The 8,715-nt window shown below is 34.4% G+C and overlaps 1 long non-coding RNA gene across 1 annotated transcript; it reads right to left on the bottom strand.

Moving 5' to 3' along the window:
• Window positions 1–7,481: 7,481 nt before the first annotated feature.
• LOC109171609 lies at window positions 7,482–8,067 on the bottom strand. The gene is made up of 4 exons (XR_002052625.1): window positions 8,008–8,067; window positions 7,845–7,889; window positions 7,632–7,735; window positions 7,482–7,552 (listed from the first exon to the last, which is right to left on the bottom strand). It is a non-coding gene; the product is annotated as an uncharacterized LOC109171609 (long non-coding RNA).
• Between the last annotated feature and the right edge of the window lie 648 nt (window positions 8,068–8,715).

Genomic DNA, 8,715 nt, shown 5'->3' with positions numbered 1-8,715 from the left:
CCATTGATAAATTTAAAGCCAGACTTGTCGCACAGGGCTTTAAGCAGAAAGAAGGAGTTGACTTCTTTGACACTTATGCTCCAATAGCAAGAATTGCTACTATTAGGTTGTTAATTGCCATTTCGGCTATACACAATCAAGTGGTTCACCAAATGGATGTTAAGGCTGCATTTTTAAATGGTGAATTGGAGGAGGAGGTTTACATGAAGCAACCAGAAGGATTCATGGTTGCAGGCCAGGAAAATAAAGTTTGCAAATTGATTAAGTCACTTTATGGCTTAAAACAAGCCCCTAAGCAATGGCATGATTGGTTTGATCAAGTGGTGCTAGCTAATGGGTACAGAATAAATCAGTCAGATAAATGCATCTACAGCAAATTTAATAACCAAGGACAAGGGGTTATTATTTGCTTATATGTAGATGACATGTTGATTTTTGTTACTGATTTGGAAAAAGTTAAGGAAACTAAGGATTTTCTTAGTTCCAGTTTCTCCATGAAAGATTTGGGCGAAGCAGAAGGTATTCTTGGAATAAGAATAATTAAACTTCAGGATGGTGTTAGTTTAACACAATCTCATTACATTGAGAAAGTGTTAAAAAGATTTAATCACTTTAATGGTTCCCCAGTTTCTACTCCAATGGATCCCTCATTGAAGTTAATACCAAATGAAGGTGATCCAGTCCTAAAATTGGAGTATTCTAAAGTGATAGGATGCTTTATGTATGCAATGACAAGTACTCGGCCTGATATTGCTTTTGCAGTAGGGAAACTGAGTAGATACACTAGTAATCCTAGTGCAGTACATTGGATGGCATTAAAAAGAATTTTATAAAAATATCTGAATAAAACCATTAATTATGGTTTAAAATATTCAAAAGATATTTCCATCCTTGAAGGATATTCTGATGCCAGTTGGATATCAAATCAGGAAGACTATTCCTCAACTAGTGGATGGGTATTTCTGCTTGGAGGAGGTGCTATCTCCTGGGCTTCTAAAAAGCAAAGTTGTATTTCAGACTCAACTATGGCATCTGAATTTATTGCATTGGCAGTAGCATGCAAAGAAGTTGATTGGCTAAGGAATTTAATTCTTGAAATTCCAGTTTGGCCAAAACCGATGTCACCTGTTTTAGTACATTGTGACAGCGCTACTACACTGGCCAAAGCATATAACAATGTTTATAATGGCAAGTCAAGACACATAGGCTTGCGACACAGCTATATGAGAGAGCTCTTAAATAATGGTGTTGTAGCACTAGACTTTGTACGGTCCCGGTTCAATTTAGCGGACCCGTTTACAAAAGCCTTGGCAAGGGACATGGTTTTAAAGACATCGGAAGGGATAGGTTTGAAACCCGTTGTTAGTCAAGAGATGAATGAAAGCTCAACTCACGCCTAAGTTATTACGTTAGGCCTTGAGTTCAATGTAGATGATTACTTCATTTATTGGCGGCAAGTACTATATTAAAAAGTATCCCTAAAGTAAGTACTTGGTCTGCATTGTAGTAGGGATGAGTTTTACTCTTAACTGATCTTTTGAAAAAATACTTGGTGCAGGACATGAAATAAAAGATCAGCCTATGTGAGTATGAAGTGTGGCCGTTTCAACAAGTTTGGGTTTGGCTTGGAAATGCTTATGAATGGATACGGACACAGGGCCTTTAATAGTGTCAAGTTATTTTGAGTTGTAGTAACTGTAAAGCTTGTGTGTATTATATTTACGTTTCTTCAAAGAGACTGCGTGATTCAAGGTTCGTCCATCACTGCAATCCAAATTAATGTAACACAAATAATACTATGTGAAAGTTCAATCTGTAAGACACTTTCATTTATGCATGAGTTTTGGATCTATCTTAGTACAATGTTAATTTTTACTATATAAATAGAGGAGGAATGTTGGAAATTTATATAGTAATGGAGATTAAAGTTTCAGATGTACTACCATGAAAAGCTTAAATAATATTTGGAGTTTGTGGAGTTATAAATATTATTTTAGTTTGGTAGAAAGTTGGGAAATGTGAAACCGAATGATTCGTTGGTGTTAACGAATCGTTGATGTTGAACGAATCATTGTTTTAATCAATTCGAATGATTCGTGTACAAGCGTACATTCAGTTGGTCTTCAACGAATCGTAGGATTATGTGCATAGCTTGGCAAGACCGTTAGACTGTGTACATAATTAATGACTCGTTGGTTTGTGTACATGCTTACTTTCGGGTTGCTTAATTTGGTTGGATTTCGTTCTGCATGCTCTCGGGTGAATGTTTTAACATAAGGGAGATTATGAAGTCTCGTGTGTACATCTCTCGTGCTTTGTATGTTAAGAGTTCGTGGGTGTAGATTCGTGCGTACATCTCTCGGGTATGGATTCGTTAAGTATTTTATATTAACGAATCAAAACATTTGCTTTGCTGCATGCTAAGAGTTTGTACAGTATATATATATATATATATATATATATATATATATATATATATATATATATATATATATTATTTATTTCTTTGTATGGCATGCTTACCTGCATCAAAGTCATGCATCAAAGTCATAAATAAATATATATATATATATATATATATATATATATATATATATATAATATGTAAATTCTTATTTGTATGAATTACGTCTATATATTATATGTAATTATTATTTTTCCATGCCTGATATATCTTATGGAAGTTGAGTTTTTGAACTCCAATAACTTCCATGTAATTTCTCCAAACTGCTTTATTTGCATCTATAAATATTTGGAGAAATGTCTGGAAAAGCATATGCAATAAACTTGCATCAAACTGAGAAAGTTCAAAGCACTACATTTCTACAGGAAATTTTTAAACAAAGCAACTTAAGAATTTCATCATCTTCTTGTATCCCATAAGATTAAATCTTGAACCTTGTTTCTTTATATGAGGGAGATTTAAAGCTTATAGAAAAGTGATTACACACCTGAAGATCTCGTTTCCTCACTTTCCTATCATCCAACACTCCATTTATATAACACTTAACTACAACCACATTATGTGCAAACTTAACTACAAGTCTACAACATCAATCATGTTGCTCCACCTCCAAAGAAAATGGAATGGAGAATCTTTGTGCTATACTAAAGGATAGGCACAGTCCATGATGGAATAACGTTGGTTTTGTTTTTTATTATTATTATTATTATTATTATTATTATTATTATTATTATTATTATTATTATTGTTATTAGTATTCTTAGATTATTTAAAGCTCTATATTATATTTATTTTATTATAAAATTAAAGGTAGTATAATCTAAAAGTACTTAAATTAAGGTAAACTTATGTTATTTCTACATAGGATTTTTTTTTTGATTCCTTAGGTATTCTAGCCTATGGCAGAGTACTCGGCAAATTATGCCCTGGACCCGTGTTCACATTGAATTGTGGACACGGGCCCAAAACGACGTCGTTTTTTTAAAAAAACACGTCATTTAGTTAAAAAAAAAAAAACGCGTGCGTTTTGCCGTTAACAGCGTTATTTTTTTTTTTTTTTTTTTTTTTGATTATGAATGTACAGTTATGCCGTTATGAATGTACAGTTATGCCATCATGAATATACAGTTATACAATTATGAAATTATGAACACAGAGCTCTAACATTATGAACTTACAATTACGAACATATATAGTGATAAAATTATGACCATGGAGCTTTAAAATTGTGAATATAAAGCTTCGAAGATTATGAATGTACAGTTATGGAGTTATGAATGTACAGTTATAGAGTTATGAATCTACAGTTATGGAGTTATGAATCTACAGTTATGAGATTATGAATCTACAGTATGGAATTATGAATGTACAGTTATTGATCGAATTATGAACAAAGAGCTCTAACATTATGAACTTACAATTATGAACATATAGTGATAAAATTATGAACATAGAGCTCTAAAATTGTGAACATAGAGCTTCGAAAATTATGAATGTACAATTATGGAGTTATGAATATACAGTTATGGAGTTATGAATGTACAGTTATGGAGTTATGAATGTACAGTTATAGAGTTATGAACGTACAGTTATGGAGTTATGAATGTATAGTTATTAACATATAGTAATAAAATTATGAACATATACTATTACAATGAAGCGGTCTGAAATTTAAAAAAAAAAATAAAAAAAAATAAAAAAAAAGAAAAAGGAGATAACAGTGCCTAACGGCACTGTTACCCGTGTCCAGCAAGCATGCTGGGCACGGGTCCAACGCATAACGATTGAGAGTACTCCTATACTCCAAGAGCGCTTGCCCAAGGGCCCGTGAAATAGGTAAATTTTTAGTATATGGAGGGAGTTAAAGGGGATTCTATTGAATAATTTATGTGCTAAATAGTCTCAAACATTATGTTATATTTCATTGTTTTACAAGTGATGCTAATATATAGTCTACTATTTATTCAGTGCTCTGAAAAACAAAACACTATATACAAAAATTCTATGTTTTACAAGTGAAGCTAATATATAGTCTACTATTTATTCAGCGCTCTGAAAAACAAAACACTATATACAAAAATTCTATGTCAACTACAATATTAATGTAAATGAGGACAATAGTTTGTATTAAATATTATTTTAATATAATATATATTAATATATAAAAGGTTGTTTTAAAAAAAAAAAAAAAAAAAAGATGCATCATTAAACGAAAAGAGTTTTTTTCATTAAGACTATGTTTAGAAAAGCTAACAGTGAGTGCGGTTAATAGTTTACCGCTTCAATCACTCTCCAAATACCCGTTTGAGAATATTTTTGGAACAATTTACCGTTCCACTTGTTGTAGCTGCTATAATTTTCTACTAGAGAAGTATTTAGTGATAACTAACAAACTAATTATCTAATCTTACGACTACGTACCTTTCTAATTTTTAGTCTTCGAAATACAACTTAAAAGAAAACCCTTCCACCTAGAAGGCTGCTGAGTGACTACGACTTAAGTCCTCAGCAAATTCAAATATATATATATATATATATATATATATATATATATATATATAGTGAAAGGTTCCTGTGCGGTGAATGCTTCCCATGCGGATGCGCGAATGATTAATGTGCGTGAGATTTGTACTCAATGTGCGTGAGTGTTATGCTTAATGTGCCTGAGATTTGTACTTAATGTGAGTGAATGTATAAAATGCAGTAGAAAATATTGATGTCAGCTTCTTCCCCATCCCCAGTAGCCATTTACTCACGCGCATTAACGCCCAAGCTTCTTGTTACTTCTTCCTTCAATTTGACCATGGATTCTGGATTATCAGCTACCTTCAGTGCAGTTGAATGTTTATATAGATGACGCACGCACAGCAAAATTTGCACACCAGCTAAGTGTGGATTTCTGTTGTACTATTCCCATAATTCTTAACCACCATAGCCCGCCTCCGCATAATCATCATCAGAGAGGGGGCAATGGCTACTGGGGATGGGGAAGAAGCTGACACTACAAGAAAAATGCACATAGACAACGGTTAATAACCGTTGTCGTAGGGGTATAATTTATGTTGTTGAAGCCGGTGTTGTTGTAAGTCTCGCGCATAGACAACGGTTTTTTAACTGTTGTCTTTTCTAGAAACAACAACGGTTTTTTAACTGTTGTCTATTAAGTGTTGTTGAAGACGGTGTTGTTGTAAGTCACGCACATAGACAACGGTTAATAACAGTTATCTTTTCTAGAAACAACAACGGTTTTTTAACCGTTGTCTATTAAGTGTTGTTGAAGCCGGTGTTGTTGTATGTCACGCACATAGACAACGGTTAATAACCGTTGTCTTTTCTAGAAACAACAACGGTTTTTTAACCGTTGTCTATTAAGTGTTGTTGAAGCTGGTGTTGTTGTAAGTCACGCACATAGACAACGGTTAATAACCGTTGTCTTTTCTAGAAACAACAACGGTTTTTTAACCATTGTCTATTAAGTGTTGTTGAAACCGGTGTTGTTAAAAGTCACATAGACAATGGTTTTAAACCGTTGTCGTTTCTTCCAAAGACAACGGTTTTTGACCCGTTGTCAATTCAATGTTGTTGAAACCGGTGTTGTTAAATGGAAAAATACAAAAACTATAATTAACCATTTCCAAAGTAGGGGGCGACGTGGAGGGCGTTAGTCCAAACAATAAAAAAGTTAGATAAAATAAAATACGGCAATGAAAGATTAACAAGGCACTTCAAGAATAAAATTGGACAGTTTCATACTTTCATATTAAAGGGGAAAAAGCCACAGAATTAACATTTCGGAGTTTAGCGCAGCAGGCAGAAATGTAAAGGCAAAGATGAATTTGAGCACAGTGGCACCTTATCATACCATTCTGATGTAGTCTAAAACCTTAAGCTTTTACACTATTAAAGCTATTGTATGCAGTCTTACAAATCACTCAAAACAGAGAAGAGCAGCACATGTTCATTTTGCTCTGATCTTACCTAATTTCAGAGTACTAAGGGAGAAAATAATTGACGGCAGTAACCGACTACCTGTTGACTTCAGCTCCGGCAGCAAAAGTGAGCAGTGTTGTTCATAGTTGGAATAGGAGGTGAAGAATGGTGGTAAGGTAACATTCCACTAGAGAAATGAGGTAGCCGAGGAGCAGCCGGGGAAGAAGTAAGGTTGCGTTAGCAAATCCTGATGATGCTGCAGTAGAGAAGAGTGTTGCTGGAGGAGTCCCACCATAAGCTTGATCCCAGTTTGGTAAGGAATTAATTTCCATGCCCTTCCCTATTGCTGTTCCCTGCATTAAGTGGCAAATTGACCAATGGTGACTAAAAGACCAAATTTTCTTTCAAGTGACTTAATATCCATAAATCACAAGTAACAATAGTTGCTATAGAAAAGATATTTTCCCATAAGAGAGAGTTCATGGGGACCAGTATGATTTTCGCACAGAGGTGAAAGGTAATAACTCACTAAACAATTGGTTCAATATGTATACATTCAAATGATTTTTGCACAGAGCTCAGGTGTTACTAACTCCTTTAAAGATTTCAAAGTAGTGTAGGCCTAGAACATTAGCAGGAGGAGCAAGAGAAGAATGAATTGTCTAGAGAGTAAAAAATAATGACAGTCAAATGTATGGAAATCTTGTAGTATGCTTCAAACCATGCTAGACAAGGGGATAGTGGGATACCTTGTAAATGGGAAAGAATTGAGTATTTACTCCATTGCAGATAGGAGGATGCTCAGAAAGCAATTCAAAGCCATGTGGTAATAGTTCAGGTTCCACTGTATTTGAAGCAGAGGTCTGCATACGAAGGAGGACAATTTAAACCGGTTACAACACCGAGAAGAATTTAGTGTTTCAATGCACTATCTAATACAAACCAATTAAAAAATTAAGATGGAAAGGAAAAGAGCAGAAATATGAAAAGAGTTGCATAGAATGAGATAAAGTTTTAAATCAAAGCCCTTCAACTTACCCCCACTCCCCAATGCTTTGGACTGGCTAAACCACTTTGCAACTAGAGCGAGGGTTCCCATGCCATCTACAAAACTAGTAGGAGCAATGCCCAAATGCAAATCCAAATCTTGGCTGCCACCTGCATGAAATGCCAGGTTCCTATTAATGGATATGTTCAACAAGGATTACCAATGAGGGATGTTGTAAAGAACCTTTACCTCCAGTATCAACTTCAGAAGTCAACTCTTGTTCATATGCGCTTAGTTCAAAATTCGTCACAGCTTCCCTCCCACTTAATTTTATGGCGGCCTTATCCTATGCCCTGATCAAAATCAAAACCAAATTCCAAGTCAACTAAGTTCAAGAAATGTTATGTTCAGGCTGGATTATATAACATATAGGAGAAAATAGTGAACTTATGATAATAGGACCTTGCAGCTTCTATCTCACTGTCAAACAGTCCAAGGTAGATATACCTGCATCCAAATGTTATATGCTAACCAATAAGAACATGTACTCCTCAGTTTATTAACAATGCTATATAATGTAAATGGATATCCATTTTAACCAACAATGAAGCTAATAGAATCTTACTTCTTGCCAAGAAATTGCCCCATTCGAGCTTCCCATCGTCCACATTTGTGTAGGGTAACTACCCTATACTTTCTTGTACCGATCAATCACTGACCTCATGCTGTGAAATTTTTTTAGCATAACATAATTGGGATTTATCATCTAATATTTACTGATTCTTAATAAGAAAAGATCTATCAGATATGGCATTTTATATTTTGCTACAATATTTGTTTACTCTTGCCAATGTTTTAGATTATTCTGTTCTTGTCAGAGGAAGAAATACATGACCTTAGTCTCCAATGTTATAAGGAAGGCATGCCTGGTAAAAATTATTACACTTGAACCATAATGTAAATTGCACTCACAAGAAGCTTTGAATGTTAAGATTCTGGGGATAAATGAACCAATACACAACAAACACAATAGTATAAATGTTCAGTTTAAAGCTTATTAAACATAGATTTACATGTTCAGCTGTGAGTAATTTGAATGCTCAGTGTAAAGATAGGGATAAAGAAATCATCATCACCATCAACCGAACAGCCTCTGGTCAGACGAACAACAGCTCAATCATAACCGTCAGACGAACAACAGCTGGGGAAACAACGCACAAATTTAGTTTGAACCCAAACCCAAAATCCATCATCTACTGTCTATCACCGCCACTGCCTATCAAACAACGCACAAAGCTCAGGAAAAAAAATTGAAAAAGAAATTACCGTCGTT

The sequence above is a fragment of the Ipomoea nil genome, unplaced genomic scaffold (genome assembly GCF_001879475.1).
Source record: "Ipomoea nil cultivar Tokyo-kokei standard unplaced genomic scaffold, Asagao_1.1 scaffold0322, whole genome shotgun sequence".
Taxonomy (NCBI): Eukaryota; Viridiplantae; Streptophyta; class Magnoliopsida; order Solanales; family Convolvulaceae; genus Ipomoea; species Ipomoea nil.
The sequence above is the reverse complement of the archived record's forward strand: the minus strand, read 5'-3'. Positions and strand labels throughout refer to the sequence as shown.